The sequence below is a fragment of the Cucurbita moschata genome, unplaced genomic scaffold, assembly GCF_002738365.1.
Source record: "Cucurbita moschata cultivar Rifu unplaced genomic scaffold, Cmos_1.0 Cmo_Scf00004, whole genome shotgun sequence".
In the NCBI taxonomy this organism is placed as follows: Eukaryota; Viridiplantae; Streptophyta; class Magnoliopsida; order Cucurbitales; family Cucurbitaceae; genus Cucurbita; species Cucurbita moschata.
Genome location: NW_019268520.1, coordinates 838,384 through 857,622, shown reverse-complemented (window position 1 = coordinate 857,622; position 19,239 = coordinate 838,384). Strand labels below are relative to the sequence as shown.

Sequence of the window (19,239 nt, the reverse complement as noted above, 5' to 3'; positions counted from 1 at the left end):
CGCATAATCGTTGTCTCACTGCTGAAAGAGTGCGATTGTGACACTTGCCTTCCCTCTGATTGTGGGCCGAATCTTCTGACTATTTACTTGAGTTGGGCCTAGAGCATGCATGTAGGTTGAAAAGAAAATGGTTGGATGCAGGCCGAATGAGGGTTGGGCCACGTAAGGTTTTTTTCTTTACCACAGATGGACTTTAGGCTAGTGATTCTCAAATTTTAGTTCAAATGGACCCAAAATCGAATCTACTAGTTCCCTTCTTCCTTGCACAACTCGCTTAAAATTTTGGTGCCCTTCTCACTCATATTCTCCATTCCGCTTCTTTACGCTCTCTGAAACTTCTTTAAATGCTATTGTTCACCGGTTATTTGGGCGCATCTTCCTTAAAAGGATTGTAATGACAGATGACCTAGGTAAAACTACTATTGGGAGATTAATGCAATATAGAATCTGTGCCCCTTTCCTAAAACCTTCTGTGGACAACCTAACAAAGAGTTCCTAGAAAAAATGTCATAGAACAATTTGTATAATGCCTTTGAAGTTAGGGTCGAGACTCTATCTATCTCCCAAGAATATTGTTCATTCTCTATTCACATAAAAATTATGCAATAGAAAGTGGTACCCTCATCTTTTTTTACAAGACTTTCTCAAGCCCTTTAGAATGATTGAAAGTGGTAGCCCTCATAGAATGATTTGAAAGTGGTACCCTCATCTTCTTTTATAAGACTACCACAAGCCTTCCTGGAATGATTTTACTAGGTTGATTCTTAGTCAAGAGAAGCAAGTCTGGATGATATTAATGTCAAGAAAGGAGATGATTTTACTATGTTGATTCTTAAACAAGAGAAGCAAGTCTTGATGTCATTAATGTCAGGAAAGGAGAGGAATCCTCGTAGTTTTCAAGATTCTAAGAGAATCATACATACACAGACTTGTTTGTTTATTCTTATTGTTTGCACGCTTCAATTAACATGTTTTTTTTTAAATATCTATGTGAATTATTTCTTGGTTCAATGTTTAAAAAGAACAAATGGACCTCAGTATGTTTTAATTCTTAGTCCATATGTTTTATGCGCCTTTGGATTTATCCACATGTCATGAAATTTATCCACATTCTATGCTTTACAAATTTATCCATATTTTATGTACCTCAATATTTAAAATTTATCCACATGTTTTTCATGCTTTAGAACTTATTATTATTGTCATGTTAACTTCGTCTTTGGATTCTTTAGAATTTTTGACCCAACTTAAATTATTTTGGTTGATAAGCTAACTTACCGTACCCTACATTCTAAGTTGATAAGCTAAAATACATTACCCTACCTTCTATAATCTCATGTATTTGCTGAAACCACCATACCTACGTGAAGTTCTCTATTTACAATCATTTACATAATCAAATAAATTATAAAGGATGGGAGAATAACCATAAATGAAAAAAAAAGGCTATAATCAAAGGCAAATATGATACCTATAGTAAGTCGTAACAGAAGACAAATATCCTGTAATAAAAGATCAAATATGATATATATGGTAAACGATAATGTATGACTAAATATGCTTAACATAAAGAAAGACTTCTTACCTCACGAACCATTAGTATGTAATCATAAGGAAGAGTATCTGAAGCATCATGCTGTCGCTGCATGGCTAAGCCATTGCAAACATGCTCCGAAAGTTTCTCTCAATTTTTGCAAAATTTACATTAATCTTTGAAGATTTAATCTAGCTAGTTTTCATAACACTACATTGTTCTCGGCTACCAAAATTCTTTTCAATTTGCGCTTTTCACGACTCGAGTTTTCATATTTCTTTTCTAATTTCTTTGTGTCGACTTTGTTGCCTAACAATTGGTGTATTTCCCTCATTGACCTTCCTATGATAACATTTGTACAATTATGAACTCAAATATTTAGAAACATCACGTTTCTAATATATTATACTACTTTTTCTATTTTGTAATGTGTCTCTAGTAGCAGACGTGTCACTTCATACAAATGACAATCATGAAAATGTTAGATATAAAAAATACTCGATTTGAAAGATACTTTACTTGTATCCCATATATACTTTCCCATTACTTTGGTATACTAGGGTCATTCTAAATAGAGTCTAAGGAATTCTACCACTAAAAATACTTTTATTTTCTTTGGAGTTCATTTATTTGCGGTTATCATGTTAAGTTTTTTAACTATTATTTTTATAGCACACAAAACCATTTGATAGAGTTTGTGGGGCATTTTGATTATTGAATTCGGGACCTTTTACATTCGAAGTGAGAATCATACTACTAGATCTAATGTCCTTCTTGCTGATCTATCGTTTTTCGTTGCTAGTCCATGTGCTTTATGCACTTTAAGGTTTGAAATTTATCAACGTGTTTTCATAACTTGTTCTCAAATCATTTGGATGTATTTCAATTAATATTGCTAAGAAATACTGACATAAATAAAGTCCATATCATATCATGTTAAGTTTATTTAAGTTGTAGTATATGATAGGCTAAATTATCTTGAAATGCCGTTTAATGGAGATACAATTATTGGTTCTTGCTTGATATATGTTTTGATAAATTAGGATTTTCCATATAAACAAAAGGATTTCTGATAGGATCCATATGCATCCACATTTGAAAATTCATTTTAGGATGCCATCAAAGGGAGTGGTGATGTCATACGTGAAAAGGAAGAGACTCATAGAATAGTAGAGGCAAATATAGCTTTTGCACATTTTCGTTAATCCATGATCAAATTCTATACAGACACATAGGCCTATGGATCCATACATCTCGATCGAAAAAGAATAAATAGAAAAAGAAAGAATTGGAATTGATCGATATATTTCTCAAAACAAACGAAAAGAAAATGAAAGACAACATAAATCATGTATCAACTAAGTCAAGCCCACTCAAGAATTTGATTAAGAATAAGAAAGAGGAATCTCTAATCAAAATACTAAACCTAGAGTAATAATTTTGAACTAATTGAAAAAATTGATAAGGAAGATTTTAATTATCTCACAATTAAGAAATCAACTCATTGAACAATAAAAAAAAATAATTTTATTTTATTGGATGAGAACCAACAAGAAATACTAAGTTTGATAATCAAATCATTTAAATTTGAATGAAAATGAAAATTCCATTATTAGTAAAAATAAAAAAATAAAATATTAATTGAAAAGAAGAAAAGATCTCCTAGCCAAGAAAAACTACTCAATGATTTGGGATACACATATGTGAAATATAGTAGAAAGAAAAAACAATACAAGAAAAACACACAAGTTTAACTTTATTTCTTCTTAAATAGATATTTTATTTTTCAATTGAGATGGGATAATTCCTGCAGAGAATAATATCAATGCATATTCAAGGATGAGAAATGTATCCGTAGATTTTGATAGTTTTTAAGGAGTTTCAATTTAATAAAGAATTATTAAAAAAAATAAATATTTATAATTGAACGTGTTTGTTTGTTGTATAAAGTGATCGACAATTTATTATATCTCAAACCATAGGTATTTTATTAGTTCATAAGAATAAGTACCAAATTAATCAAAGATATCAAGAAAAAGGCAGTCCTTATGAGAAGAGTTTCAGTGAATCCATGGCAATAAATCAAAAAATGAATGAAAATAGAACTAAAAATCTTGATGATTTGCTTGTTTGGAAAAATTTCATATCACCCAGAGATAGTGAGAGTTCAAAATTCTAATTTATTTCAATTCTAGAAATAGAAACGATATCCATAGAAATATATAATTTTACCATGCAAATAAGAAAAACTCATCATCAAGTTTTAGATAAAAGTATCAAACATCTTGATAGATATAAAAATAAATTCAAGTTCTTCCTGTGGTCCAATTATCAATAGAAAGATTTAGCTTGTATGAATAGTTATTGGTTTGATAACAATAATAACCGTTATAAAGATCCATATGTGTCCACCAATATTTTAATCGTTGTTATTTAATATTTTTAATTTTTTCCTTTTCTTAGAAGGGTTTTATTACTTTTTATATCTATTCGTAAAATATGATCATTTTCAACTTATTAATACATTCTCTATAAAAATAATTTGTCACGATCTAGATTTACATTTTCAACTTACTAACATTACATATACGTTACTTACATTACACAACATATTACATAACTTACATACATGGCATATTACATAACTTACATTACATGACATATCACATAACATGAAAATACGTTCCAATTCCATAACCATTTCATAACATAACTCCATCATACTACATGTACACATGACAACATTCATCACTTTCATGACATATAATACTAGCAGATGAACCATAACTTCTCAGTCAACCGTCAACATAATCCATACACCACATAGTCATATCACATAAAGTATGATGCATGCAGGGGCTACAGGGCACATACCATCATACAACACATAATAAACTAACTCCAAGATTAAGGTCACTTACCTCGATGGCCTTGGTCGAAGTCACTCACAACAAGCTAATTCCAACGGTTAATTACATCCTATAAGAACCACATAACATATTTAAGAACCTTACATAACTTATTCTAACTAAACCTCATATTACTTAACAAAAGGAAAACCCTAACACAATTTATTTTGACTATTAAGGACCATACTAACCTCATATTGCAAAAATAAGAGTAGAAATGTCTTTGGAAGGAACGAAGACCTAGAAATCAATAAATTATGGGTACCGAGCTGCTAAGCTAAGCCGCTGCCAACAAGCTGAGCAAATTGGTGTCAACCTGCTTGACCAGTCCAAGCCAAGCTGCCACAGGGTACATGTGCGAAGCTGAACGCACGCGCTTGTTAGGTTTGTATTGGGCGGAAATGAGCGCGACCCGTGTTCGTTTATGGGCTGGGTTAGAGGCCGAAGTAACCCGACCCAATTCCTTCGTCTTCCTTACCTGAAAGACCTAAAAAATCCTTATCAAAGATGCGCCACCAACGACGGTGACACAATCTTCTCCATTTCCGCGACTGTCACGTAGCATCCTCCTTCTTCGATTTTGATGGTCTACCTTCTTCGACACAGCGATCCCTACGTCAATGTTTACTTCCACTTGATTCTCCCTCCAGATTTGCAACCCCATCGATTGTGAGAACTCACCAAAAAACCAGCAAACCAACCCACACGATTTCCTTTCGAACACTCTCGATTCCCGTTCTCTCAGATACACTCGAACACAGAAGGTGAGTTTGGAGACAAAAATTGTTTTTAAGGGAAGTGAGGTTGTGCATAGGAATATAAAAGGTCTCAAAACGTTTTTCCATTAAGGTAATAACTGTCTCGCTGGAAATCATGCATATTTTCCGATGAGAATAAATGCTACGCATAATATCCTGTCATTTATAGAATTAAAAGTAAAAACTTAAAAAAATAAGGAAAAATAGAAAATCTAAATCGTTATATTATCCCGTCCTAAAAAGGACTTTCGTCCTCGAAAGTCTCTCTAGCAAGAAACAACTCTGGATATTTCTCTCTTATCTCATCTACTCATTCCCATGTAGCCTCCTCCATTGGTTGGTTTCTCTACCACACCTTGACAAAAGTAATGTTTCTAGTGTGTAGAGTTCTTACGTTGCAAGCCAAAATACCCTACTATTTTTCTTCATAGCTTAAGTCTTCTGCCACTTCCAGAGCCTCATAATCTATCACATGTGTGGGATTGGCCATATACTTATGAAGTACAGAAACATGAAACACATTGTGTACAGTTGATAGCGATGGTGGTAGGGCTAACCTATATGCAACGGGTCCGATCCTCTCCAAAATTTCAAAAGGTCCTATAAATCGAGGACTCAACTTGCCTTTGTGTCCAAACCTTAGGACACCTATCATCGAGGCCATTTTCAAGAATACAGTGTCGCGCACTTCAAACTTTAGATTCCTCCATCTTGATTCGTATAGCTTTTTTGTCTACTCTGAGCAGTGTGCATTCTCTCTCTGATCTTTTGCACCGCCTCATTCGTAACTTGGACCAATTTGGGGCCCACCAACTCATGTTCCCCTACCTCATCCCAGCACAATGGTGTTCTGCACCGTTTTTCATATAACGCCTTGTATAGTGCCATGCCAATTGTTGCCTGATAACTATTATTATAGGCAAATTCCATGGGATGCAGCTTCGACTCCCAACTACCAACGAAGTCAAGCACATAGACATGTAACATATCCTCTAAAATTTGATTTAAACGTTCTGTCTATCCTGTTGTCTGTGGATGAATCGCTGTATTGAAATTCAGGCAAGTACCCAATGATTTCTAGAATTCGTGCCAAAACGCTGAAGTAAAACGTGGGTCTCAATCTGATACAATTGACACTGGAACTCCATGCAATCTGACAATGCTATTTGTCGAATTGTCTTTGTGTATGTGAAAAAGACAATTCATTTTGGCCAGTCTGGTCACAGCGTCACTTTTGTCCCATTGGTGATGAAGGTGATTCACGCGAACTATCAGGTCCTTCCATAGTCTTAGCTGCTCTTAGGGCGGTAGCGTAAGTGGTAGGCACAATCGCCTCAACAGTGCTGCGAATTTTCGTATCTAACACCAGTACAAATTGTCGGGCTGTCCTGTAGTCTGGGTTCACCAATTCTAGGGCAAAACGCTTTAGCTTAGAAAACTCCCTAGCGTAGGTATACACCCGAGTAAACTCCTGCTATTTTCACAGCTGACATCCTTTAGATAATATTCTTCAGTGAAGGCGTTCTTGAACTCCGCTCATGAGACTAGGCCACCTTCAAGACTAATAAGGTCGCAGGTAGTCTGCCACCACAATTCTGCATCATCACGTAGTATAAACATAGCACACTCCACCCTATGGGCCTCAGGACAGTTGGTAAACACAAATACAGACTCAATGAACCTCAACCACATCTGTGCCACCGTTGGATCGTCAGATGCCCCCTTAAAAGTTTGAGGGTCACTCGTCTTGAAATCTTAGAGGTACCTAGCCTCCATGGTTGATGTAGAAATATTTGCTTGCTGGTTGTCAGTAAGATTTTGTATCATAGTTTGCAATGCATTTACTAGGGCAGCTGTAGGGTATGGTGCGGTTTGAGATGCCGCTGGTAGTGGAAAAGGCTGCTCTAAAGAATCCTCTCGTCCCCCATTACGTCCCCTTCCTCTTCTTGTACCCCTAAGCAGTGGTCATGTCGTAAGACCTTCTCCTCGAGTTCTAGGTGGCATCTAAATAGTGCACAGAACTACTAAGTCACATACTCATGTAATAGATTCTATAAACATTCATAATTATGCAAGTCACTCATACATACAACTATAGCATTAACATACCATCCGATAGTCCATGACATATCATAAAACATGTAATATTTAACACATGCACATCATATCATTCATTACAAATACAGATTCCCTACTGCATGCATCATTTTACTAAGAAACTTTAATTCTTAAAAAGGCATACCTGAAGGTGACGGTGCGTTTACTGGAGGACTATGGAAGTACATTAGGCCTACATCGTTAGATAGTTTACAAGATCTATAACCTAGAGCTCTGATACCAGCTGTAACGCCCCTAATTTTCTTCAACTAATTAGCGACGTCACCCATACATGCATAAGTCATTAAGCGAAAATTCATTATAAATAACCTTGGAAAAAAACACTAGTCTTTCGTAAAGGTTCAAAATCCAACTAAACATCACTCCAACACGAGAACGTTCAATAACTGAATTCAAAAGCTTAAATTAAATAAATGTTCAACAATCTAACTTAAACATCCAAATAGCCCTCTCACTTCCATGGTAACCTCATCTTCACCATCACCCGTACATTGCCACCTTGCCTTTACCTGAAAAATGTAGGTAGCACGAGGCTTGAGTATTTTATGAAATACTCAGTAAGTCACATCACTGTTGGGGTTAGATATGCAAGCGCATGCAACATATGAGCGGAACCTAACTTTTCATAAAGTTTACATGGCCTTGGGAGGTTGGATGTGTGGTACACTTCTCCACACACGGCTCATGTGCTTTTCTTTTATTGGGGGCATTTTGAGAATCAAACTCAAGACCTCTCGCACCCAAAGCGAGAATCATACCGCTAGACCAAATGCCCTTGTAGTGGATCTAAAATTTTTAGTTGCTAGTCCATATGTTTTATGCGCCTCAATATTTGAAATTTATCCACATGTTTTTGTACTTTAGAACCTATGATCTAAGCATGTCGATGATTTAATTTGGAGAATGATGACATGCATATATCTTTGTCTACTAACCCTTTGGATGTAGAAAATTTGGTGCCCACATCAGCTTCAGAATTGTCACCGCAATCCTCCGCGTCGCTGCCGCGCGAATCGACATTGGTTGTTCCGCCAATGATTGGGGCCTCAGATCCTCCACCAGCAGATGATATTGCGTTGTGCTCGATCAGATCCTCCGCCGCTTGTCAACCGACTGCTCCCCTCGCAACGGCTGGTACGATTGTCCCCTTAATTGTGGATCCTACACCTACTACTCATTAGAATGATACTCGATAGAAGCACAATATCAAGAAACCCAAGGTGCGTACAGATGGAACAATAACATATTCTGTGGTTCGGTCTTCTGCCTCTGAACCTACTTCACATATTACTCCTATGGAGTATCCCCTCTAGCATCAGGCAATGAATAATGAATTTCAGGCACTTCTAAAAAATAAGACATGACACTTAGTTTCTCTTCATGCTGGTCTTTAAGTCATTGATTGCAAATGGGTTTTTAAACTCAAGAAAAACCCAGATGGCTCTATTGATTGCTACAAAGCTTTAAACTCAAGAAAAAGCCAGATGGCTCTATTGATTGCTACAAAGCACGCCTAGTTGCTAAAGTGTTTAAACAGTAGTATGGCGTTGATTATGATGATACTGTTAGGATCGCACAACAACGCACACACTCAATCTAGATGAACACAAAGAACAGGATAGAGAAAATTGCAAGGAGAACTCTGGCTAAAGGATTTATATATTAATGACTTCAAGTATGTACAATGAGAGAGAATACAGAGAATAGAAAGTACATTTTCAAAGATCTGTCGGATATATATATATATATAGTTCAGTTTACTATATATAGCTTTACTAGATTTAACCATCTACTATATATAGCTATTTACTATATATAACTTTACCAGATTTAACCATCTACTATGCATAGCTATTTACCATATATAGCTTTACCAAATATAGCTTTATCGGATATAACTTTACCGGATATAACCGTTGACCAAGCTGTAAATAAGCAACAGGCTCCATAACCTAATAGATACCTTTAGTCCAGTTGTTAAGCCCACTGTCATTCGGCTCTTATTATCTTTTGCTATTTCTCGTGATTGGGCTATATGGCAGATTGATATTCAAAATGATTTTCTTCATGGTTTTCTTAATGAAGATGTTTATATAAAGCAACCCCATGTATTTGTGGATTCTCAACATCCTGGTTATCTCTAGAAGCTAGATAAGTGGCTTTATGGCCTCAAACAAGCTTCGTGTGCCTAGTTTTCTCGTCTTAGCTCCAAACTATTACAGGTGGGTTTTACATCGTCAATGACTGATGTCTCTCTTTTCATTTCTAATAAGACGGACATTCAAATGTATAACCTCATCTATGTTGATGACATTATTATCATCAGCTCATCTTCTACGGCTGTTGAGAAACTTCTTACACAACTTCAAGATGATTGTGCCATCAGGGATCTTGGCATTTTGATTATTTTCTTGGGATTGAGGTCCACCATACTTCCAACGGACTTGTTCTGACACAACATAAATACATTCAAGATTTATTGTCTAGAACCAATATGCTCAACTTCAAAGGTGTGCACACACCTATGCTTCCTAGGGAGAAGTTGTTATTGGATGGTGGTGAAAAGCTCTCGCCTGATGATACTACTAGCTATCGGAGTGTCGTTGGTGCTCTCCAATATTTAACTCTGACACGTCCTGATATATCCTTCTATGTCAACAGAGTATGTCTGTTCATGTCCTCCCCGACTTCTGTACATTGGGCGGCGGTGAAACTAATTCTCCGTTATCTACATGACACTATTGATATGGGCTTGTGTCTTTCAAAGTCCAGCACTGATTTGTTGAGTGCCTTCTCAGATGCTGATTGGGACGAGAATCCTGATGACCATCGAAGCACTGGAGGCTATGCGATCTTCTTTGGTGGCAATCTTATCTCCTGGAGTTCAAGAAAATAATCGACAGTTTCTCGTTCTAGTACGGAGGCCAAATACAAGGCTATTGCTTTTGCCACTGCCGAATTAATCTAGATCCAAGTCCTCTTGCGTGAGCTCGGGATCTCGCAAGCACGCGCGCCTAGCCTATGGTGTAACAACATTGGTGTCACCTATTTGTCCGCCAATCCAATCTTTCATCGACAGACGAAGAATGTTGAGGTTGATTATCACTTCGTTCGTGAAGGAGTATCGACTCGTCAGCTTGATGTGCGACACATATCTTTCAAGGATCAGCTCGCTGATATCATGACAAAGCCACTTCCAACTCCTTTTAGCAATTTTAGGCGCAATATAAACTTAGTAGTACATCGTTCAGATTGAGGGGGTGTTAACCGTAGAATAGATCATATCTATACATAGTAAGATAATCTACTAATATACTCATTTATCTATGCATAGTAATCCTCATTATACACATCTATAAAAACATGAGGTCGTGACCTTAATGTCATTCCACCTAACAAAAAAACATTACCAACAACCAAAGAACAATAATAGATAGTTTTATTTTGGAGATGCGTGGTATCAGCGCTCTATCATTTGAGCTACATCCCCACAATTCTTATGTCACAAAACCCTAAACTTCTCGTTACCAATAATAATGAAAAAGAAAAACTATCCAATATACTTAGTGTGAATGTTTGATTAATCCACCACACCTAAATGGTGTGAAAGTTATCTTATTTATAATCAAATAAATTACAAGGATATGGAAATAGTAATAAATGGAAATAACAATAAATGGAAAGATACCTATAGTAATAAGGCAAATATCTATATTTGCCTTATAATAAAATATCAAATATAATATATATGGTAAACTATAATTTATTACTAAATATCCTTAACACCCCACCGCAAGCTAAGCGTCGGATTTAAACTAACGTGAAGCTTGAATCTGAAAAATTCAAAGAGGTTGAGAAACACTTTTCGTGAAGATGTTAACAACCTGGTTCAGAGGAGGCGTAGAGAAACACTTTCTTGGCCATCGAAAATTGCAGAGGGATTGCTGCTTAACGGCGATGCTGCCTTGGCTTCGGCGAGAATATGTCTAACCCATGAAGAGGGATTGTCGCTTAGCAACGATGCTGCCTTGGCTCTGGTGAGAATATGTCTAACCCCAAGAAGTAGAAGGGGAAACCTAGAGTAAGGGACAAAGACAATGTTGAAGCCGAAAGAGTCGCCACATTGGGCGAAGGAGCCAATTTTGGCGAGAAGGGCAGCTGGAAGAGTCGCCACATTGGGGCGAAGGAGCCAATTTTGGCGAGAAGGGCGGCGGCAACTTGGTTGGCGAAGATGCCAGTGCAGCGCCCAGATTCCAAAGGTAAATCTCTGCAGAAGGTCGATGGGCTTATTGAGATTCTGTATATTTTCGAAGAGGAATGCTGATGAAGATCCTAAGATTAGGGTTTTTGTGAAGGATGAAGGATGAAGGGAAAATTGGGAAGAAAATGAAAGAGGCTATGTTTGGAAAAGGTGAGGTTGTATGTATAGAGTATGGCGAAGGATTATTTGGAGGTCAAAAGGGTGGAGCCGAATAATAATCAATCGGCTCTGCATGTGGCAGCCATGACGACTGCCCCTGCGGCGTCAAAGCCAACAGTGGTGGTGGAGAAGAACAGTAGAAGATTTTAAAAGCCATTGAAAAGAAAGAATCCGGGTTGCTAAACCAAAATGGCTCTGATACCATGTGAATGTTTGATTAATCCACCACACCTAAATGGTGTGAAAGTTATCTTATTTATAATCAAATAAATTACAAGGATATGGAAATAGTAATAAATGGAAATAACAATAAATGGAAAGATACCTATAGTAATAAGGCAAATATCTATATTTGCCTTATAATAAAATATCAAATATAATATATATGGTAAACTATAATTTATTACTAAATATCCTTAACACTTAGTAATCCATTCAGTTGGAGATGCAAGTATCAATCCCCGTAATTCGCACATCAAAAGCGAGCGCTCTACCATTTGATGTACATCCCCACAATTCTTACATTAGAAAACCCTAAATGTCCCGTCATCAATAATTGTGAAAATGAAAAAAATATCTCCGTTCATTATTTCATAAATAAGGAAAGATTGAATAGAAATAAAATATTAATAACAGTCGGGTATTGATCCCCATACCTTTCACATGCTAAGCGAGTGCTCTACCATCTAAGCTACATCCCCACACATCACAAAACCCTAAATTTTCTGTCATCAATAATCGTGAAAATGAAGAAATATCACTACTCAACATGTCATGAATAAGGAAAAATTGAAAAGAAATAATATATTTAATAATAGATAGTTTTATTATGGAGATGTGGAATATCGATTCCCGTACCTCTTGCATGCAAAGCAAGCGCTCTACCATCTGAGCTACATCCCCACGATTCTTATGTCACAAAACCCTAAACGTCTCATCATCAATAATAGGTTTGAGCTTGATATTATTCGTTGTGATATATTTTTAATTTTATAATCTTGTCTATAATTTTTAAGTACATGCTCTGACAGGGAGACATTATGGTTCTTTTTATGATTCCAAAATGGGAGAAAATTAGGTATAATTTATGAATAATTTTGTTGACGTGATATTTCATAATTTATTGGAGCATTAATATAGGAAGAGAATATATTCTTGAGTGAATTTCAAGTACAAAATTTATGACAATATATTAGAATGTTTATAATGATATATTAGAATGCATTATATTATTATTTGAACACGTGTATTATTGTAGGCTTTATGGATTTCATACAATTTTTTGAAATAGTTTGTCATCATAAAAAACAGGAGATGGTTGGCTTTTTTTGCCCTTGAATTAATTTTAATTAATTAATTAATTGATATTTTGAGAATAACAAGCCTACACCTAATTATTAATAATGATCAATATTTTGAATTGTAGACAGTGTAAGGTTGGGAATAATGATTTCAATACCTTTTTCAATAACTCAAATCAGAGCTAAAATGAAAAAGTTTTAGTTGAAACAAGATACCCGATATGATGTTATGGCAAAAAAATTGACATCATGAACTAATTGTGGCAGAAAAATTGACATCATGAACAAATCAGAACTAAAACGAAGAAGTTTCAATCGAAACAAGATACCCAACGTGATAATATGGCAGAAAGATTGACATCATAAACTAATAATGGTGGAGTATTCGCATAGTAATTCTAAAATAGAAAGTGAATAGTAACAAAGGGTGGAGTAAAGAGTAAAGTGAAGAGTAACAAATGGTGGAGTATTCACATAAAAATTCTAAAATAGAAAGTAAAGAGTTACAAATGGTGGAGTATTCAGATAGAGAGCGAAGAGTAACAAATGGTAGAGTATTCACATGGAAATTCTAAAATAGAAAGTGAAGGGTAACAAATGGTGGAGTATTCACATAGAGAGTGAAGAGAAGAGTAAAAAATGGTAGAGTATTCACATCGAAATTCTAAAATAGAAAGTGAAGGGTAACAAATGGTGGAGTATTCACATAGAAAGTGAAGAGTAACAAATGGTGGAGTATTCACAAAAAAAAAAATTCTAAAATAGAAAGTGAAGATTAACAAATGGTGGAGTATTCACATAGAAAGTGAAGAGTAACAAATGGTGGAGTATTCATATCGAAATTCACATCGAAAGTGAAGGGTAACAAATGGTGGAGTATTCATATCAAAATTCATATAGAAAGTGAAAGGTAACAAACGGTGGAGTATTCATATCGAAAATCACATAGAAAGTGAAGGGTAACAAACGGTGGAGTATTCATATCGAAATTCACATAGAAAGTGAAGGGTAACAAATGGTGGAGTGAATCATAATACCACTAGACCAAATGCCTTTGTAGTGAATCTATCACTTTTAGTTACTAGTCCATATGTTTTATGTGCTTTAGAACCTACTATTATTGTCATGTTAATTTCACATTGTCCATCACATGGTAGAATTTGTTCTTCAAATCACTGGGATGTATTTCAATTAATATTATTAAGAAATATTAACATAAATAAAGTTCATATCCTATAATTCCTACCTCGTACCTTTAAGATTATGAATGACCCAGCTCAAATTATTTTGGTTGAAGCTGCATTACCACTAAAGTATATGCATTCTTTTGGGATAGATATTCAAACAATACATTTGAATTTTAAGTAAAATTTCACCCGAAACTAAGTTTTTGAAAACAACTTTTATTTTATATTTATTTTAGCTTGATTTCCTATAACGTAGGTAAAAAATAGGTGGATGTTTTTCATTTGTACCATTCTCTTATACCAAAAACAAAATAGAGAAAATTTGAAATGAGTTGAGTTATTTTCTTGGGATTGAGGTCTGCCATACTTCGTTCTGACACAACATAAATACATTCAAGATTTATTGTCCAGAACCAATATGCTCACATCCAAAGGTGTGCACACACCTATGCTTCCCAGTGAGAAGTTGTTATTAGATGGTGGTGAAAAGCTCTCACCTAAGGATACTACTCGGTATCGGAGTATCGTTGGTGCTCTCCAATATTTATCTGACACGTCCTGATATATCCTTCTGTGTTAACAGAGTGTCAATTCATGTCCTTCCCGACTTCTGTACATTGGGAGGCGGTCAAACTAATTCTCCAATATCTACATGACACTATTTATTGGTATCGGAGTGTCGTTGGTTCTCTCCAATATTTGTCTGACACGTCCTGATATATCCTTCTGTGTGAACAAAGTGTGTCAATTCATTCATGTTCTTCCCTGACTTCTATACATTGGGAGGCGGTCAAACTAACTAATTCTCCGATATCTACATGACACTATTTATATGGGTTTGTCCCGACTGACTTCTGTACATTGGGAGGCGGTCAAACTAATTCTCCGATATCTACATGACACTATTTATATGGGTTTGTGTCTTATAAAGTCCAGCACTGATTTGTTGAGTGCCTTCTCGGATGCTGATTGGGCTGAGGCTATGATCTTCTTTTGGTGGCAGGAGACGAAAAGACGAAAAGACGACGTCATACCGGCCATTCAACCTAACAACGCCTTAATTTTTGTTTCCTAAGATGGTAAGTACACATATGGTAAGTACACATATGTTTCCCAAGAGTGTTTTTGCTGAATTGTGAGGGCACATTTAAACGAAGGAAACAACAAACTATTTAATTTAATATAATTATGGGGGCGCAATTTCATGAATCAAACTCAAAACCTCTTGCACTCGAAGCGAGAATCATGTCACTAGACCAAATGCCCTTGTTGATATGAATTTAACTGCTGATCCTTTGCATGTACCCGAAGGACCGATTACAAGAAGCAAGGTTAAGAAGATTCAAGAGGCCTATATATTGCATCTTCAAAAGCTAACTAGTGTACCGGTTGAAACAAAGACTTTTGAGCCCAAAAATCTTTATAGCATTAGCATACTAAATCAAGAAGATAATGAAGTGGCTGATATTGGAAAGTAACGAGAAGACTTGCCTTTGGTGGTAGTTGAATTACCAATTAAGGAAATTTATTAATGTCTTATTTTCTTCAATTTATATTTAATAGCATTTATTAATAGTTTGTATGAATTGACTTATATTTTTCAATTTGTATTTAATAGCATTTATTAGTGGTTGGTGGCCGAACCTATTACGTTAGGGTTACCTTTTAGATCTATTTAAAGACATGTAATACTCATGTTTGAGGGATTTTGGTTGAATACAGAAAAAACCTTTGTGTTTTTTTGATACCCTTTTGGTGTTATTCTTTTTCAAACCTTGCTTTAGGTTTGATGTTTAAACCGATTCATTGAATTAGTTTTGATCAAGCTAATTCTGGAGTGAATTGTCTTGGTATCTAATAGTGACCATCATAGATTCTAAGTTCGATCTAAGAGTCATTCATCTTCTAACCAGCTCTTGGTTGGAATCAATCCGTTAAGTTAACTTTCTCTGTGAGCGTTTTGCAAAGATTCTAGAAGGACCTCTAGCTTTGCAAATTCCAGCATTACAGGCGCTTATCACTTGTAGTGGATCAATCATTTTTAGTTGCTAGTCCATGTGTTTTGTGTGCCTCAAGATTTGAAATTTATCCTGTTTTTTTGTGCTTTAGAACCTACTATTATTGTCATGTTAATTTCACATGGTCCATCACATAGTAGAATTTGGTCTTCAAATCAATTGGATGTACTTCAATTAATATTATTAAAATATATTGACACAAATAAAGTTCATATCCTATAATTCCTAATGGGTACCTTTGAGATTATGAATAATCCAACTCAAATTATTTGAATTTTATTTATGTCAATATATTTTAATAATATTAATTGAAGTACATCCAATTGATTGCAACTAAAGGAATGCATATGCTTTGAGATATTGAAACAACACATTTGAATTTTAAATTTTAAGTAAAATTTCACTAAGTTTTTTGAAAACATATTTATTTTTTAATTTTTTTAATTTTTTAATTTTAGTTTTCAAAACCTAGATTGATATGGAGCGACTAGGTAGTGAAAACTACTTCTTTACTGCCATTTAACAATATTTATATGGTAAAATGAGTTTAACTTCCTTTAAGTGGATGTAATTTCTTTTTATTACTAGTTTACTTATATCTCATGTAAAAAAAAAAAAATGCTAGTAAACATAATTCATCTTTTATTGTTATATATACTTCATTTGTATTTACTTCATTTTTTACAAAAGTGCACAGTAATTAATAAACCCCATGCGCTTAATACATTCCCTAAAAAACAAACTTGTAATTCACAGTAATTAAAAAAACAACCGTTCACAAAGAAAGCAAATTTAACGAATTGATTCCAACCAAGAGCTGGTTAGAAGATGAATGGTTCTTAGATCGAACTTGGAATCTATGATAGTCACTCTTAGATTCTAAAATGACTCACTCTAGAATTAGCTTGATAAAAACTAATTCAATGAATCGGTTTAAACATCAAACATTTAGCGAGGTTTGAAAGAAACATGACACCTAAAGGGTTTTCCACAAGTTTTTTTGTATTCCACCATGATTCCGAAATTGAATATTACATGCCTTTAAATAGGCCAAAAAGATAATGTAAATATAATGTAGTTCAAGTACCAACTACAAATTACTAATAAAAGCTATTAGATAATCTAGACATAATGGAGCTGAGTACCCACTACAAAATACTAATAAAAGCTATTAAATACAAATGAAATAAAATAAGACAAACATCAATTGTCTGAATGGTAGTACCAAATGCCAAAAGTCATTTAGATCACTTTCCAATGTCAAGTGATATTCTATTGCCACATTTAAAGGCGTATACATTCTATTTAAAATATCCAAACATAATGGAGCTGAGTACCCACTACAAAATACTAATAAAAGCTATTAAATACAAATGAAAGAAAATAAGACAAACATCAATTGTCTAAATGGTAGTACCAAATGCCAAAAGTCATTTAGATCACTTTCCAATGTCATGTGATATTCTATTGCCACATTTAAAGGCGTATACATTCTATTTAAAATATCCAATTAAAGCACCACCATATTATAGAGCATTTAGGAATAATAAAGCGTGGTATTCGGGGTATCGATCCCTGTACCAATCACATGCAAAGAGAGCACTCTACCGTCTTAGCTACATCCCCACAAATCTTACATAACAAAATCCAAAACTGCCCTACATCACTAATAGTGAAAATGAAAAATATATTTCTGCTCATTACGACAAAAATAATGAAAAATTGAATAGAAATAAAATATTAATAACGAATAGTTTCTTTACGAGATGCACTCTACCATCTTAGCTACATACCCACAATTCTTACATAACAAAACTCAAAACTACCCGTCATCAATAATAATGAAAATAAAAAAATAATTCTACTCATTATGTCAAAAATAAGGAAAAATTGAATAGAAATAAAATATTAATAACGAATAGTTGCTTTAGGAGATGCAGGGTATCAACCCCCGCACCTCTCACATGCGAGCTATATCCCAATGATTTTTAAATCACAAAAACCTAAACGTCTCGTCATCAATAATAGTGAAAATAAAAAACTCATAAACGTCTCGTCATCAATAATAGTGAAAATAAAAAACTATCTTTGCTCATTATGTCATAAATAATAAAAAAAATATTGAAAAGAAATAATACATTTAATAATTGATAGTTTTCCTTTGGAGATGCGGGGTATCGATCCCCATACCTCTCACATGGGAAGAGTGCTCTATCATCAGAGTTACATCCCCATAATTCTTACATCACAAAACCCTAAACCTACCTTCACTAATGATACTTAAAATGAAAAAATATCTCTACTCATTATGTCATAAATAAGGAAAGATGAAATATAAATAAAATATTAATAATAATTAGTTTCTTTTGGAGATGTGGGGGTATCAATTCTCGTACCTCTTCCATGCAAAGAAAGCATTCTACCATCTAAACTACATCCCCACAATTCTTACATCACAAAATCCTAAACGTCACAGAGATGTGGGGTATTAATCCCCATACCTCTCGCATGCAAAGAGCGCACTTAACCATCTTACCTACATCCCCATAATTTTTACATCCCAAAACCATAAATGTCCAGTTAGTGAAACTGAAAAACTATCCCGTTATCAATAATAGTGAAAATGATAAACTACCTTTGCTCATTATGTCATAAATAAGAAAAGTTGAATAGTTTTCCTTTGGAGGTGTAGGTTTGCAAGCTACATCCCCACAATTCTTACACCACAAAACCTTTAAACTTCGCACATCCCCACAATTCTTACATCACAAAACCTTTAAACAACTTAACTTTAAACTTGGCACATCCCACAATTCTTACATTTGCTCGTTATGTCATAAATAAGAAAAGTTGAATAGTTTTCCTTTGGAGCTGTAGGGTAGCAAGCTACATCCCCACAATTCTTACACCACAAAACTTTTAAACTTCTCACATCCCCACAATTCTTACATCACAAAACCTTTAAACAACTTAACTTTAAACTTGGCACATCCC

The 19,239-nt window shown here is 34.7% G+C and overlaps 1 non-coding gene across 1 annotated transcript; it reads right to left on the bottom strand.

The window, feature by feature from the left end:
- Positions 1-8,022: 8,022 nt before the first annotated feature.
- On the bottom strand, positions 8,023-8,094 carry TRNAP-UGG. The gene has a single exon. It is a non-coding gene; the product is annotated as a tRNA-Pro (tRNA).
- Positions 8,095-19,239: the final 11,145 nt, after the last annotated feature.